The sequence below is a fragment of the Peromyscus leucopus genome, chromosome 2 (genome assembly GCF_004664715.2).
Source record: "Peromyscus leucopus breed LL Stock chromosome 2, UCI_PerLeu_2.1, whole genome shotgun sequence".
NCBI lineage: Eukaryota > Metazoa > Chordata > Mammalia > Rodentia > Cricetidae > Peromyscus > Peromyscus leucopus.
In genome coordinates, this window is record NC_051064.1 from 34,094,343 (window position 1) to 34,112,856 (window position 18,514).

An 18,514-nucleotide genomic window follows, 5' to 3' on the forward strand; every position below is an offset into this window, starting at 1 on the left:
GGTTTCTCTATGTAGCTTTGTACCTTTCCTGGAACTTACTCTGTAGCCCAGGCTGGCCTCGAACTCACAGAGATCCACCTGGCTCTGCCTCCCGAGTGTTGGGATTAAAGGCATGCACCACCACCACCCAGCAAGACCTCATTTCCTAAAGGTTCCAAAACACCACAGGTTTGCAAGCAAGTCTTTGTCACATGTACCTTGAGTGGGTGGGGTGTGTGCACATAAACTGCTCTCTATCCATAGTCCTGTGACTACAATGTAATCCACCTAGAGACAGGCATTAACAAGTTACTCTAGGCAGTCAGTTTCATCATTGGCCTGTCAAGCCTTACCTAAAATAACATTGGCCAAATTCTACCTCAAGGTTGGGGCACAGTTATTGACTTAAAATTTCATTACTCAGTATGTTTCACTTAATACAAAGATGTAACTTTCTTATTTTAAGTGAAATTTATTAGGAAAGGTTTTTTTTAATAGATTTAAGCATGGGCTTAAAGGGGAAGAGAGAAACTGAAAAGAACATACCACACACCCTAGTGCAGGAAGGGACCCAAATTCGTTTTCCTGAATCTTCACTACTCATAATTTATGTAATGAAATACCATAAATATGGATTCCATTTTTGATGGGATTAAGAAAAGGTGCAGAGAAATCTCCACATCACTGAACTTCATGGTTTCTTATTTCTAAACTAAACTTGTTCTTAAATACAAGATATAACAGATTACCTGCATAGAACCTGGCAGCTAAGAGTTACTCAATAAATTATACTCACAGTGGCTGGTATATTGTGATCCTCTCTCTATTTTGTCTGTTCCATGTGATATCATATTTCTTATTACTTAGAATCCAACACAGCTACTTAATGCTTGTTGATTATGCAGCTGTGCTCAGTTGACAAAAAAAAAATGGGGAAAACCATGAATGGTTTTGGTTTCCAATAAGAGCCACATGTTATGTCTCCCTGAGAGGTGTTTCAGAACTCACCATCCAACACAAGCTTGTTGTCTGGCTTGCTCCCCTCCTTTCTTTCCACAAACAGTGTTCCTGGATCTGATTTCACCGTATGCTAGGTAATGGTCCTTCTTCCCCCGCCTCACTCCAACCAAGCGGATCCCATCCCACCTTACCCTGCAGGAAGACTGCATGTTCCTGCCTCTCTACTAGTCCTAGAAGTTGACTTCATTCCCTTCTGTATCTCTGCAGCACTCACCTTTCACTTGACAAATTAACTTACGTTGTTTGGGGTTTTGTTTTTGTTGTTGTTGTTGCTGTTGTTGTTGTTGGTGGTGGTGGTGGTGGTGGTAGTGGTGGTGGTGGAGGTGGTGGTGGTGATGGTGGTGATGTGACTTCAAATGTTTCTAAACACGTTTACGCCGGGCGGGCGGTGGTGACGCATGCCTTTAATCCCAGCACTCGGGAGGCAGAGGCAGGCAGATCTCTGAGTTCGAGGCCAGCCTGGCCTACAGAGCGAGATCCAGGAAAGGCTCAAAGCTACACAGAGAAACCCTGTCTCGAAAAACCAAAAAAAAGAAAATAAAAGCCAATAATAATAATAAATAAACAGGTTTATAGCAGGAACTGGCTTTCATATCATCTTCCATCCATCCTGGGATGCATTGTTCTTTACTTTATAACATCTTGGAAAACAGGATATGCATTTAACAATCAACAAGAATTCAAACTTATTAGAGGATGAATTACAGAGTATTCTTGTTGAAAATATTTAGTTTCTTCTGTCAGCTTAAATTCCTATAAATTAAATGTGTAGCATATCTGAAGGACACAAAGGTCATTGCACACAAACTCCAAGTGTTTCAGGTGGGCACATTTTCCCTCTCTCACCCTATGTGAAACTGAGACATGACTTCTCCTGCCCTTCTCTGCTTATACCATGTTTACTTTCTCACCTAGTTTCTTATATTTATCTCAGCTTAGTAGGGGCTTCTTAATTATTTATTCCTCTCATATTGAAAACTCTTTCCTTAGTTATAAATAGAATAATAATAACCCATGTTACATAGAGTCATGTCGTACCAGTAAAAATACATTGTGTGAATATGCAATGTCCCATATAGGCATATGTGATGGAATGCTTGGTCCCCAGGTGCTAGTGGTATTTTGGATGGTTTAGAACCTTTAGATGGTGAAGCCTTGTTGGAGGAAGAATGTCACGTGGATAGGCCTTGAGGGTGTATAGCCTGACCAATTACCTGTTCTCTTTCTGCTTCCAGACTGTGGATGTAATATGATTAACTGGCTTCATGTTCCAGATTGCCACACCTTCCCTGCCATTTTGAACTATATCTTTCGTGGAATAGCAATGACAAAATGTTGTATAGATGATTAAAATATGTGATATAAATTAAATTATATCTAGATGCTATTTTCCATCTTATTATCAAATCTACTTCTGTGTCAAATTCATTTGCTTTTACAATTTAATAATCTAGATTATTAGGCAATAACCTAGAGTTGCTGTAAAATAACCCAGACTATTTTTCATTTCTCACTCTCAAATATATACTTGATTTCTTTGCTTTTTAGATCAAGATATAATGTTTAACTTCTTTAACTCTGGGTGTAATTATTTGCACAAGGGGATGATGGTCATATGGCTTAGGAAGTATGTTAAGAATAATTTAGAAAATCATGTAAAGTATTCACCTAGCTATAGAGACAATATAATGCTTACTGAATGTCTATTTTTGTTCAAATAACAAATTCAAGTACTCTGTGTATATCAAGATATCTGTGTCAATCTATATGCTTGCTGTAGCCTACCTGCTCCTCCTCCTCTTCCTCTTCCTCCTTGTCAGAATGGGAATATAATAGAGCTGATCTTCTCAGGCTCTTGTGAGCATTAAATGAAATTGTTGTAAAAGCTTAGTCATTAGGATGTCTATGGATTATCTCTACCACAACTTCACCACAGCTTTATGAAATCAGTCCCATTGTTATCCCTCAACATTATAGTCCATATTTGGGGTATGAACTCGATATACAGCTTGAGTTCTTTTAGCGAGGATTCCAACTCAGATCTGTCTGATCTAAGATTACTGCTTGAGTGCTCGCTCCTTCACTTACCACCTGCCAGTGGGAAGCACTGAAGGCCTTTCTATTTTGAAAGCTTTTGCCATTCCACATGGATTCTAAGTATGTGTGTTCTCTGTCAAATGTGAGCATAAAAGGAGGTATTAAAAGTGACACAGAGTCATTTATCTAGGTGGGAAATCAGTGATGTTAGAAATATGGCTGCAGTTTAAGGTGAGAACATATGGGTATAATTTAACTGTGAACTTAGCAAGTAAAGAAAATGAACAAGTGAAGGGAAATATGAACCAAGGACTTTTATTTTTCATGAGTTTCTATAAAATGTCTGATCAGAAATCCTTTCCCTTTGTCATCTCAATGTCCATGTCAATTTGGGCAACTGCTACATTTGTCTGCTTAAAATGTCTTTTCCCATTTTCAGGCATGATAAAAGTTTCGCTGACCCTTCTCAGTAAATGGTACTTTTCTTACATGATTAAATGGTTCCTTTATCTGCCTAGTACCTTCTAAGAACACCAAAGAAGAATTACTGCCTAGAAATGTCTTGTCAATCATATCTTACGCTTATGAGTAATAATGGAGCTCATTAGTGTGCCCTCTTAGATTAGATCTGCACAAGGAAACACTGGTATATAATTTCCAAGTTCTCTGATTTCCTGAACTTTAGTGTCAGCATACAATCTATGAAATTTCCATTATTTTATAATAATGAATTTTTCTATCTTCTTATAGATAAAATAAAACATATTTAAAGAATTAATGGTTTTGCTTTTATACTTATTTCTTATAAAATTATTTAGGAATATACTACTAATGCAGTTTCACAGATAACTTGGGCATCTTGTATATCAAAATTATTATTGATCACCAAATAAAGTTATGTTAGTGTATTAGGGGAACATTGTAAAACCACACATTCATTACTATATTCATTTACTTAATCACTACTTAGCACATTTCGATTGAGCATCTATGATGTCTGCCTTCTGATGGTAAGATTCAATCCTTCATCAGAGTAGTCAACAAGAAAATATTTGAAAATAAATATTCTGCAAAGTTAAAACAGGAGGAGTCAAGTGATGTCTGTCACTTACTATACCTGCTGGCCACTGTTAGACACTATCCCATAAAATGCTACACAAGGGAACCTAAGGCTTGTCCTCCTGAAAGGATCTTCTGTGGGAAAACTGACCAGCAAAGGACCAAACAGCACTGGGGAAGTCCGAGAACTCAGCTTATTTCATTCTAGTGGTCCTAGATCGGTGCTCTGAAAATCCTGGCCCTGACTTGGAGTTTCTGACAGATTTTACAGGCTGAATAACACTGAAATCTTTCCATATGTGCTACCTGCAGACAGGCTTGGCTGGTCAGCAGAAGCAGGACTCGTTGGGGCAGTGTTGTAAGAGAGAGCTTTCACACATATGAGTCTTCCCAGGACAGCAGGAGAGCAGGGGTTCGGCTGGAGCAAGCAAGAATACAAAAGGGGGATTCAGTATGTTTTATCTAGTTGTGCTGGAAGTAAAATTTTAACTTACTTTAAGATTTTTTGTAATGTAAGACAGTAGTTTGACTATTTTGGGTGCATATTAAAGGTAATAAGTTTATGACATCTATGTCTTTCTCTCCTTCAAAACAATGTAAGAATCTGTCACATAAAGAAAGGTACAGTTATCTCAGAAATTACTGCTAAATTTAAGGATAATCAGAGAAGAAATTCTAGGAAAAAAAAATATTTTATATGAGTCTTGAAAGATGGGCATGGTTCCATGGGGGGATGATGATAAGAGAATGAAAGGGATATTCCCTTAAACAAATGAGTGGGAGCCAAGCAATGCAGCAGTAATGTGTGGGAGAAGAGCAGGCAGCCTTGCTGGAGGAGCGAATTGAGCCAGTGCATATGGCAGAACCGCAGGAAGAAAAGGTGTACAATTCGGTGGACGTTGCTTTATTTGACTTGATTATCAAACATAAATTTCAATCATGCTTACATGTATGTTGAGTTTCAAATCAAATGATACATTCCATACATTCAACAACATAGTCTAGCCTTAATAGGTATCATTTTTATTAATACCAGAAACATTTTTATCAATACAATTCTTTTATTGATTCTTTGGGAATTTCACATCATACACCCTAATCCCACTCATTTCCCAGTCCTTCTGTGTCTGCCCTCTATCCTTGCAGCCCACCACAAAAAGAAAATTTAAAAAATAAAAAATAATTTAAAAAACTACTTTGATCTTCTGACTTTCCTGCCTCTCCATCAAATACTCATTTGTCATGGTGGCCTTGGGAGTTGTGGTGTGTCACACAGTATATCCTCTTGCCCAAACAGCTGTATCTGCAAATGTTCATCACAATGAGTTGTTGATCTGGTGCAAGGCCTCTGGCTTCTGGTACACTATTAATACTGGATCCTCACCAAAAGATCTCTTGGATATCCTACTATTCCCCGGGCCACCTGCCAGAAACATTTTATTCTCTTTTGCTTTCAGTGATTTATCTGTGATATTAGTATTATATCTGGGACATTATGAAAGAGAATGGTGCAATGAAATGTTTCATAATGAAATATACATGTGCTATATATCATATATTATAAGAATTCATATGCACAAAATATATTATATATTACTTATGTATCATATTTTTATGAATAAATATAGTTACTGTTCTAGAGGCAGTGGGACCTAGGAGAATGGAACCGATAAATGAGGTGGACTAAAGCCCCATGCAATAGCCAACTTTATTCAGAGCTTGAAAATATATACTCTGAGGGTTAAGAAAAGTCACATGGAATAAAGTTCTCATGCTTTAAATCTGTATACAATCACAAGCCACACATAGAGAAAAATGTGCTTTTCCATAGAAGCTTATAAAGGATAGTTTAAGCATTTAATTGAATAATGACAGCAAGCAATAGCAAGTAATCTGAAACAAACTCACTCCTGTGTGCCACACCTGCGAGGAACACAAAATCATTCCAAGAACAGTTCTATGTTTTGAAGAAATTAAAATCACAAGACTCTTGTTTTCCTGGAATGTTCTCACAAGCACTCAGAATTCTCACAGGATTCCATTTCTAGACCATGTTCCAACAAGATAAATATACATTTATCTGTATATATACATATATATGTATATATGTATGTATGTATGTATGTATGTATTTGTAGGCTGTATGGTGTCCGACACAGCTGTTCCATTCCATAATCACAGCATGAAATCAATCACAGGCAACATTTAAACAGGCACAGATATTTTCCAATGAAACTGTCTTTGAAAAAACAAGCAGTGTCCACAAACCACCAAAATCTACCATCAGCCTAAGAGGCTACACTCTGCATCTTCTCACTATGAATGAAGTGATTTTTATGCAATTTTATAGCTAAAATTGGTAAATGAATGAACACCTGGCATCATATTAAGAAACTGTTAACTGTATCTTCCAACTGCTTCTCACTTATCTACAATAATCAACCACCAAACACCTGATTGGATTGGCATTTTGACAGTCCAGATCATCTACTAAAGCTCTGAAGTAACAAGACTGCATGCCTCATAGTCCAGCCAATTCCAGATAATAACAATAATTTGTGTGCTAACTCAACTATTCAACTTAAAATTATCTTATAATTATTTAGTCCAAATGACATGTACATTTTTTGTTCATATTAATTCAAATACTGAGGATTTAGGAACATAAGGAGTACACGTGTCATGTCAGAGTAACATACGAACACTTGCTTAGAGGAATTTAACACATGTGTCTCTATTCTGATGATGGATATTGGTAACTGGTGGGAGACAGGGGCCAAGACCAAATTAATGACAACGGGGCTTGAAGAAGCAAGGCAGCAACATGAGGAAGGTTTGTTCTCCTAGAGGATGCACCTGGGAAGCGGCCTGCAGGTTCAGAAGCCGTGCTGACCCCTCAAGACAAAGCAGGACACAACAAACAGGTGCAGTGAGATTAGGACCAGTTCAGAACAGTTCATCTTGAAGAGGCTTCATAAAGCAGGCAGAAACGGGAATTTCAGAGCCTAAAGAGATGAGGTTCTTGGAACACTGATGCTGCCTTCAGTCAGCCATGAATGTAAAGAGGAGGCAGTTGGCAACAGCCAAGGTTAATAGGCATAGGTAAGACCAAGCCAGTGGGCAATGATCCACTAGCAGTGCTAACCAGCTCCCTTAGAACTTTTAGTGATCTAGGTGACTTGTTACTTATTTAGATTGTTGGCCATTGTTACTTTTCTTTCTTCTCTTCAGGACAGAAAAACAACTTGAAAATATTAATAAGAAACAAAAATGATGTCACACCATGAATGTGCTCTCCCAACATGAACTTTTTGAGAGAGATCTGCATTTCTATCAGTGCTGAAAGCTAGTAAACCTAACAAAATAATTGAAGTAGAATAGGATGGTTAAATTCTGTCTTACTTAGGTTTCTATTGTTGTGATGATACACCATGACCAAAACCAACCTAGGGAGAAAAGGGTTTATTTTTCTTATACTTGCAGTTAACAGTCCATCACAGAGGGAAATCTGGGCAGGAACTCAAAACAAGAACCTGGAGGCAGGAGCTGTTACAGAGACCTTGGAGGAGTGCTGCTTATTGGTTACTCCTCGTGGTTTATACATCCTGCTTTCTTATAGAGCCCAGGACCACCATCCTAGGGGTGGTGCCACCCACAGTGGGGTAGGCCCTTCCCCATCAATCATTAATTATGAAAATGTCCCATAGGCTTGCCTACAGCCATACCTATGGAGGCATTTTCTCAGTTGAGAGTCCTTCCTCCCAGATGATACTAACTTGAATAATACTTTACATAAAAACTAACTGGTACATGGTTATTCATCTATCTCTCAATGAATCTATGCATAAATTCTCACTAATATTCATATGCTATAAACTTCTAAGAATACAATTGTCAGTTTGGTGAAATAAACCATAGTAAGGAAAACATAATAGAATCTCTTAATATTTCTTCATTTAAATACATTTTCAAAGCATATAAATGTGACAGTAACTTCATTTGTTAAGATCTGAGATCTAGTGAAGAACTTGGAAATGACAACTCAAACTAAACTTAAAGTCTTGAAGAAGTTAAAGCAAAAAGACTACACATGCACTCAGAGTGAGGACTCGGGTTTAATAAATGCTCAGGCAGGACCAGGCTACTAATTTAAGAAGGTCCTGCCTCAAGCTAGAAATTTTTATGGCTTAAATTTACAGCAGCAATGTCATAATCTTGTCTATGAGACCATCCAAATGTGGTCTTTTCAATCCCATCCCAAAAGACAATTTCTCTGGAACTAAGCAAATTTCACAGAAGCTGAGGTTGTGGGTAGTTTTATCTTTAGCAAACAGAACTTGCTGTCTGGGCAGTTATGGATTGTGGTCATTTCTCAAAAGTAAAAATCAGTCATTTGCTTTGCCAGGAAGGAGGAAGGGGCCCAAGCTGGTAGGAAACGGAACTTAGCAAGCTTTCATTGTTCACTCCATCAGAAGTGTAACTTTAACTCTCTTTTTTCTTAAAGTGTTGAAGCAAAACCTGTTGGTAAGCTATCTGTCTTAAACTTCTAAGTTTTGTTTGAGGCTTGTTTTCTTATTCTTATACATTTTAATATTGTCTAAGTGGGCTTGCTAGTAAATCATTCTATTCCTATTTTAATCATTGTTAAAACTTGTTAATATTCCTTCCCTTCTTCATTACAATTGCTTTGGTCTTTTGTGATAATCATGTAGATGAATACATATGGGTCTCTTCTTTAAACATGAAATGATTCACAAATGTGTGTGCTACCTTTGTGCAGGAGCCATGTGACTCCACTCTGTATTGTTACAGTTTTAGTATCCATACTGCCAAGATGAGTCTTTAAATGAAGATATCCATACAAACACTCCACATAAGTGACAAGTTTCCCCTATGAATTTTAGGGTTGTATTTTCAAGTTCTGTGAATATTAGTGGAATTTTGATGGAGACTGCATTGAATCAATAGCTTGCTTTTGTATAATGGCCATTTTTTGCAGTATTAATTCAGATGATCCATCAGCAGAGGAGGTCCTTCCATCCTCTGCCATCTTCCTGCTTTCTTCTTCAGTGTTGTAAAGTTTTCCCTGTGGAGGTTTCATACTTCCTACTTATGCTTATTCTCAGGCTTTTGTGAGTGTGCTTGTTTTCCTGATATGGCTGTCTTCTGAACTGATAGACTTGGTCCTGATGGGAGGAAGGAGGCTCATAAGACTCAAGGTGCTAGAAACTTATAAGACTCAGGAAGCACATGAAAGTTACAGCATTCGCAAGGACCCTCCCTAAGGATATATGAGCAGTGAACAATTAGGTAGGTTGGGTTAGAGTAACGTTGGCGTGGAAGTGCCTGCAAACTGGGGCAGGAGCTGCACGGATGTAGCTTTTCTAACTTGTCACTCATACTGTAGTGGGCTTTCCCAATGGTGTGTTTGACTTTGAGTTACCATGCTTCTGTACTAATTGCATATTCATGCTCCTATAACTCCAACAAATTCATCCCTCCTTTGTTCTGTTTTCGGTTCCCTATCTTGGGTGAATAGTTGTTTGTTCCTGTCTTTCCAGGAAAAGTCATGAAACACTCTCTCTCCATCTTCACCAGCACAGGTAGCTCTTTGTTTTTCTCAAAGACAGTCATTCTGACTGAAATGAGGTAGAAAATCATTGCAATTTTGATTTGCATTTCTCCAATAAAGAAGGATGCTGAATATTTTCATATGTTTATTTTATCTTAACGTTTTGTAAGATTTTTCTCCAGGTTTTGTCACCTGGGTTAATAGGATGGTTTTTAATCCCCTACAGCTATTTCTCTGTTTTCTGCTTTATATGATTTCCAAAGGAAGTCTGTTGTGTTCATATTTTTATAATAAAACAAAAGATGAAAAAACAAAAAATCAACCTCTGCCTTATCCCTGTAGGGAGCTGTGGCCAGGAGCATGTTTCTTGTTCCAACCCTAGCACGAGATCTTTGCTTTGTATCCATGCAGGATTCTGGCCCTCCACTAATTCCCTGCCTTTTCCCAAAGGGGTGTAACTTTTCTTTTTACTTCCTAAGTGGATGTGGAAATTACTGTATGTTTGTTTTCAAATAAACTTTGTTCTTACTTTCTCCATGGCGCTATTCCATGTAGCACAAATCTTAAAAGGTCTTATTAATAAAAACAAACCCAGGGCCAGGTATTGGGGTGAATGTTGGAAGATCAGAAAGACAGAACAGGCCACAGCTAACCTCACCTGGCCAACTTCTCAGCTGGTCCTGTTTCCTCAAACCGGAAGCCTCTGTGTCCTCATCCAAACGTATCTCAGTTGAACTGCTGCTAAAAGCCTAAAAGCTTAACCAGCTCTAGTTCCTGGTTTTCACACCTTATATACCTTTCTGCTTTCTGCCATCACTTCCTGGGATTAAAGTCATGAGTCACCATGCCTGGCTATTTCCAGTGTGGCTTTGAACTCACAGAGATCTGGATGGATCTCTGCCTCCCAAGTGATAGGATTAATGTGCCACCATTTTCTGGCCTCTATGTCTATCTAGTGGCTGTTCTGTCCTCTGACCCCAGATAAGTTTGTTAAGATGCACAATATATTGGGAGACACAATATATCACCACAATTCCAGAATTTAATTTCAGAAATATAATAGAGCTCTGAAGCAGGTGAATTTCAAGGAAAATTTTGCTGTTTGGCCCTTGATCATTTCTATGCCATTATAACTAGCTGTATTGATTGAATCTTTTAACACATTAATGACATTATTTTTGTTTCTTTTATTTCTCTTTGAAATATGTGACTTATTTTTGTCTTCCAGCTGTTGTATTCTTTACACCTAGAATCTGCTTAATTTTTTATTCCTTGCAGCTTGCTCCTGTCAGACCCAAACAGACTAAGTGAACAAATGAAGCAGATGCAGCCTCATAGCTCTCATTGGAAGCTAAAGAGACAGACTCACAGCCGCCATGGCCATCCTTGAATGTTGTGATTGATGGGGATGAGTGACCAGAAACTGAAGAATAACACCATGCTTAACTTCAGAAACACTTAACATGGCTCCATGGGATGTGCCATGCAGGTTACTTGTCAAGAAAGCTATGCTTCCTAGCCCCAAGAAACTGGTCTCATTAATGACATGTTAAAGGTAAGCCATATGTCTTAGTTAAGGTTTCTATTGCTGTGAAGAGACACCATGACCACAGCAACTCTTATAATGGTAAACATTTAATTGGATGGCTTACAGTTCCAGAGGTTTGGTCCATCATCATCATGGTGGGACATGGCAGCATGCAAATAGACATAATGCTGGAGGAGCTGAGAGTCCTACATCTTGACCTGCCAGCAACAGAAAGTCAACTGAGAAACTGAGTATAGTTTGAACATATATGAGACCTCAAAGCCCACCCCCCACATTAACACACTTCCTTCAACAAGGCTACTCCTACTCCAACAAAGCCACACCTCCTAATAGTGCCACTCCTTATGAGCTTATGGGGGCTAATTCCATTTAAACCACCACACTGTATAAACCAGTATACTAAAAAGAAAGGAATATGTTACAGATTTGAAGTCCTTGTAGACAATTCCCAAGGTTTCCCTAAAAACAGCACCTTAATTTTTATCTTGCCAAATACAAAACTCAACTAAACTGACTTCCAAAGTGGCTAGACTCCCATTTCTGAGTTAACTCCTGCCTGCTTTACTGTGCCACATTCTATTCATCTTGGATGATGTGATTACAACCATGGATCCCTTTTTAATAATCCTGTCCTTGCTTCTTATGTAAATTTAAATAGATAAAATAAAACTGCATTGAATCCTGCATTTGTAATTTTCATACTATTGGCCCCACATTTTTTAGAAAGTTCGCTATAATTACTGATCAAGATTGCCCCACATTACAATTTTGCCTTTTCAACTCTTTTTCTGATTAAAAAAGAGAGAGAAAGAAAAGTATTAACTTCTGCATAGTCTTTCTTCACTATTTTTTAATCTTTTTTTCCTGCATCCTCCACTAAGATTCATATTTAGTTATATCATACAGAATCTTCTAAAGATCTCATGTTAATTTCTTCCACATATCCATTAGTAAACATCTCATTATAACTCTTGGAATACAACTTGAAAAAAACTAGATGAACAACAAAGCAGGGTCCATTCCCAATGTCTGACTTTAGGATAGCAGAAATGTAAGGTACGGGGAGAATTGAGTGATGGTAGAGAGAAAGCCTTTTAAAACCCTGCTCTGTAAAACAGTCTTTTCACATACACTTCTTGCTTGCAAAGAGGTTACACTAAGCTACAAATGAATTCTCTGTACTTAACCACCCTCCTAAAGGAAGTGGATTTGCAAAGAAAACTAAATCCACAAAGTCAGAAAGACAGTGGGTACCTAGAAAGGAAGATGAAGTTCTGCATGCACGAAGAGATAAAGACAGAAACAAAGAGCATTCCCATGGCAACCTAGATGGTGCGTGCTAAAATACACACGTGTCCTCTGTCATTCTATCCTGATTGCAACTTCTTCTATGGTTCTGATATATAACTGATTCCTGTCAAGTGGCCCATTCATTGAAACATAAAAATAATAGCATGTCATTAATTGTCAATGATTTCCAACAACTTTACTATATTAAACATCATTACCTACATGGTTAGCAGGTAATATGATAACAGCTGAATCTATAATATCTTATTTGTATTGTTTAAATTTTCACTTTGAGTTCTTAAAATGGAGTTCTTTTTTATTTTTAAACTGAAATGTGAAAGTATTTCAGTGATACCATAGCAACCCTGACTTTGCTTATCAAGTAGCAAGTTGTGCTCTGACTCAGAGATTGTGCCTGCCCCTTCAAAGAATCACTCTTCACAACAAATAGGAAGCATAGGACTAGGAGGATCACCTCTGGGATGTGACAGCTCCTTTTTTGAGCAGCCACAATGTGCGGTCCATCAGTCCACTCATGAGGGGCTCACTCTTAGTGGCTCCTGGGGGCCACACCTTGCGCCTCTGACTAATCCCTCAAGGAAGCCTTGCAATATATAATTTCTACTTGAAGCTTTCATTTTAAGATAATTTTACATTACATAGAGTTGTAAGAAGCAATATCCATAGACCCCTTGCACACATATTCTTTAGTTCATCACTCCAGGTTCAGTGATGTGCAAAACCAAAATATAATATCACAGCCAAGAAATATGACACTGATAAAGTCAAGACACATGCAGTGTTTCCATCACCACCAATGAGCTGTCGGTGTTGTCATTCTGTAATGATACTAACTTCCTGTCTCTACTACTTCTGTAAAGCCTGGTAACCACTAATCTATTTCCCATATCAATCTTTTCCCAAACGCTGTATCATTTTTGACAAGGATGTCAAAATAATTCAGTGAGGGGAAAATAGTCTTTTCAACAACAGAGATTGGAACACAAGATCTCCACATTCAAAATGATGAATTTGGATCCTTTAGGAACAGAACTGATGGAATATATATATATATATATTAAAAGGAGATTTATTAGAATTGATTATAGACTTATTTCAGATATCCAACAATGGCTGTCTTTGGACAGTAAGGTCAAGTGTCTGGTAGCTGTCCAGTATGTGAGGCTGGATGTCTCAGTTGGTTTTCAAGTCTATACTAGAATTCTAACACCAGAAAAGAATGCTTCAGCAGCAGGATGAACATGCCAGAGAAAGTGGGGGGAAGCAGGCAAGGAGGCAAAAAGAAAAAGCTTCCTTTTATCTTCTTTTATGTGGGCTGCCACCAGAAGGTTACAGCTGAGATCTAGGGTGCGTCATAATTATCCAATCAAGAAAACCCCTCGTAGATGTGCTGATTTAGTTGATTCCAGATATAGTCAAGTTGACAAGCAAGATTAGCTATAACACCTTCCCAGAACTAAAGTGACCTTGTTTGATTATGTACAGGTCCAAAAGTAAAAACAACAAAAGAAAACACAGGCAATGTAGACTTGATCGAAGTTAACACAGGTAAAATGAACTTCATATTTAACAGCTTTTGTGCCTCAAATCATACCAAAAAGAAAGTCCTACATATAGGTCCCACTCACCAAAACAACAGAAATGATTTCCAAATCAGGTAGCTGTTAATACGATTCTAGTATCTAATATCTATAATGTCAGTAATAAAAACAGTAATCGAATAAACTGGACTGAACAAACATTTTTTACATAATGAATTTAATACAAATTAGTGATACCAAATGAACAGTGTTTCCTTTTTATTTATTTACTTATTTATTTTACATCCTGATCACAGTTTTCTTTCTCTCCTCTCCTCGAAGTCTCTCCTCACCACCTCCCTTCTCCCCGCTCTTTCCCATCCACTCCTCTGTTTCTATTCAGAAAAGGGCAGGCCTCCCATGGGTATCAACAAAGCATGGCATATAAAGTTGCAGTAAGACTAAGCACCTCCCCTTGAATTAAGGCTGGGCAAGGCAGTCCAATATGAGGAATAGGGTCCCAAAAGCCAGCAAAAGAGTCAGAGACAGTCCCTGCTCCTACTGTTAGGAGTCCCACAAGAAGACCAAGCTACACAACTGTCACATATATACAGAGGGCCTAGGTCAGTCTCATTTAATCTCCCTGGTTGTCAGTTCAGTCTCTATGAGCCTCTGTGAGCCCAGGTTAGTTGATTCTGTGGGTTTTCTTGTGATGTCCGTGACCCCTTTGGCTTCTACAATCCTTCCTCCCTCTCTTCAGCAGGATACCCTGAGCTCTGCCTAATGTTTGGCCATGAGTCTCTGCATCTGGGACAAACATTTTTAATAGACGTTTCTCTAAATAATCTGCAATTGACCAATCACTTAAAAAGTGTTTGATATTATTAACCCCTAGTTAAACCTATCATGAAATCACCACAAGATGCTACCTGATGAACATTAGGGTAGCAATGAGAAAAAGAAAATAATGGAAAATGTACATAAGAGAAAGAAAAACTTGAACCCATAATACTTTGGTGTGTGATTATAAAATAGTATTGTCCAAGTAAAAAGAGATGTTAGGATTAAAGGGAATGATAAGATTAAAATGGAAAGTTCTGGAACACTGAGGAAGTTAAATGGAGGGATTATGCAATTTCTAAGAGGATCAAATCAGGACAGGGCTCTGGGAAACCACAGCCAATCTTGGCGGGCTCTGGCTACCTCCCACGGCAACTCCCCTGAGAATCACATGCAAGGACACAGCTGCCCTTTCGCATATTCTTAGCTGTATTCAAAAATTGCTTTTACAACCCTGTATCATAATTTAATTAATGGCTAGCTGACCCCACCACAACCAGAAACCAGTAACAATTGCAAGTTAGATGACTAACAGGACTTGAGAGATGGCTCAATGGTTAGGAGCACAGACTACTCTTGCAAAGGACTGGAGCTTGATGTGTGGGTTTTTTGTTTGTTCGTTTTGTTTTTTAGGAACTAATATCTCTACTAGAGTCCCTGTATTACTTAACAAGGACAAGAGACTCTGTATCTTCAGCATTCAGTACAGTCACGGTCTTGTTTTAATTACTCTAGTACACATGTAGGGATATCTCATTGTCCCAGTTTATTAGGCCATAGCAATTGACAACACTAGTCATCTTTTCCTGTGGCTCACCAATGATAGAACTTTTTTCACAAAGTATCTATCTCTTCAGTATTTTGCCTATTTTCTATGTGGATGTTTTGTTTCATGTTGTCTTACATTGTAGATATTGGGCCTTAGCATGCTTTGTACAGCTTTTCTCCCTACCTATCACTTGCCCATTCACTTTGTAAAGGGTGTATGTACCAGCCTTTTTCTTTTAGGCCACCAACCAGCTCTCAATCATTCTCTTCTCCTTCTTCTCTAGATGCCTCCTCATATTTATTCTCTCTGCCTGCCTATCCTTTCTCTGCCTCGCTATCAACCATTCAGCTTTTTATTAGACCAATCAGAGGCCTTAGGCAGGCAAGGTGAAACAGCAACACATCTTTTCATAAGTAAATAAATGCAGCAGAAAGAAATGTAACACACCTTCTACAGCATAAACAAATGTAACACATCTTTGCCTAGTTAAAATAATAATCCACAACATAAATCTGCAATTTTAGTAAGTTATACTTTACAAAATTTAATTTTTTATGAATTGTGGGAAATCACTTTGGTGTCAAGTCCCTGAAAACACTCTCCAAAGTTTTTGACTAGGTTTCTCCATTTTAGAATGAACATTTACATATTTATAGCCATGATCTATCTTCTACACAGTATAAAACATTCCAATTTTTTTTGTTGTTGTTCTATTTTTTTTTTATTTTTTAGTAAATTCATTTTACAACATCATTTAGTCCAACATAATAGCCACAGATTCCCCTGTTCTCCCACTCTCACCCCCCTCCCCCCACCCCACCCCTCATTCCCACCAGACGGCAGGAACTGACCTACTCTGGTGATGGGATGGCCAGACACCCTGTTAGTTGTGCCATAAACCCCATCCAAGGAAGGTCTGAGGAATCTGGATGCAGACATCCACGGCTGGGCCCCTGGTGGAGCACTGGGATTCTAATTAGTGAGAAAGAAGAGGGTTTATATGAGCGAGAATTGTTGAAGCCAAGGTTGGATAAAGCACAGGGACAAATAACCAAATGAATGGAAGCACAGGATCTATGAACCAAAGGCTGAGGGGCCCCCAACTGGATCAGGCCCCTTGAACGGGTAAGACAGTCATTTGGCTTGATCTGTTTGGGAGGCAGCTGTGTGTTGGTGCCGGGTCCTGGGCTTGTTGCATGAGTTGGCTGTTTGAATCCTGGGACCTATGGAGGGACGCTTGGCTCGGTCTGGGAGGGGGGGACTGGACCTGGCTGGACTGAGTCTACCAGGTCGATCCCGGTCCTCGGGGGAGACCTTGATCTGGAGAAACATTCCAATTTTGGTTTGGTTTGGTTTGATTTGGTTTGGCTGTTTTGACTGTGGGTACTCCATTACTCCAGTTCAATTCTGAAAGATTGTCCTTACTCTTTGTGAAGAATCAGTTGGATATATCTGGGTGTGTCTGTTCCAGAGTTCTTCCTCAGTTCCATTGATATATGTATCTGTACAATGTATCCTCTGCCAACACAGCATATTCATAGCTATTACTGTATACAATGAATATCTTAGAAATATATAACAAATCAATAATACTTGAAATCAGAGACATCTTTACTATATATTCTCCTATATTTCTTCTGTTAAGATTGTTTTAGCTGGGGCCAGCCATGATGGCACATGCCTTTAATCCCAGCACTCAAGAGGCAGAGGCAGGAGGATTTCAAGTTCTAGGCCAGCCTGATCTATAAAACAAGTTCCAAGATAGCCAGGGCTACACAGAGAAACCCTGTCTTGAAAAAAACAAAACAAAAACAAAAATAAAATAGAAATTTTTTTTTAGGTTAGGATCCATAGTTTTCCATATGAGTTTTAACATAATCATATAAACCAAAATAATCTTGCTATGATTTTAATAGACATTTCACCAATCCTGTTTGTCAATTAAGGATAATTAACATATTTACCTTGTATTTTTTCAATCAGTGAATATGTTCATTTGGATCTTTGGTTTCTTTACAGTGCTTTGTACATCATAAAAGTCCTATACACAAAATGTTAAATTTAACTTACTCATTTTGCTTTCTTATAATAGGAAATGAAAGCTACACTTAATTTAAATATCTATATGTTCATTGTTAGTATATCATTACACAGCTGGTGAAAACCTTTAAAAGAAAACCTTTAAAAGAAATATATAAATGGATCTGGACACAAAGAAAGAACTCTGTGAAGAATGGAAATGTCCAGGGAATTTTCCATTTCTGAAACTCGATATTCTACAAATTATAAGAACAGGCTCTAGGTAACCTTTCTCTAGAAGGCCTTGTTTTGAGACTTACCAGTAACTTTTGGTTGGCTCTGCCTCCCTGCTTGCTACTTCCTCCCAATGTGGAATTAGATTAGAAAGAATTTATCTTCACAATGGGGACAATTTAGATTAAACCACAGGATAACTGATCAGTGTCATCAAATTTCTGTAGAGACAAAGGAGGAAATTTTCAGAACCAAGATATAGTCATAGCAGATATGATGGCAAGAAAGGCCAGAGAATCTTGAGTTCAAGGCCAGCCTGGATTACAGAGAAATCAACAAAAATTAGATTCAGTTGTGCCAGCCTTCCAACAATAACTAAAACTGGAAATTATAAAGAAAAGGTCTTCTAACTTATGATACTGCTTTGGCTCCTACACATATCTTTCTTGTGTTATTTCTCCAAACATGGGCATATTCCAGCAACTTTCATACCAGTTCAACATTAGCACAATTCTCCATATCTCTCAACACTGAGAAATGGACAAGAAAGGGGGAAACTGTGATAGTATGACAGACATCCCAAACTGAAAATGGAATCAGCCAGT

The 18,514-nt window shown here is 38.2% G+C and overlaps 1 non-coding gene across 1 annotated transcript; it reads right to left on the bottom strand.

Moving 5' to 3' along the window:
* Positions 1–8,830: 8,830 nt before the first annotated feature.
* On the bottom strand, positions 8,831–8,937 carry LOC114699100. Its single transcript, XR_003735467.1, has one exon. It is a non-coding gene; the product is annotated as a U6 spliceosomal RNA (small nuclear RNA).
* Between the last annotated feature and the right edge of the window lie 9,577 nt (positions 8,938–18,514).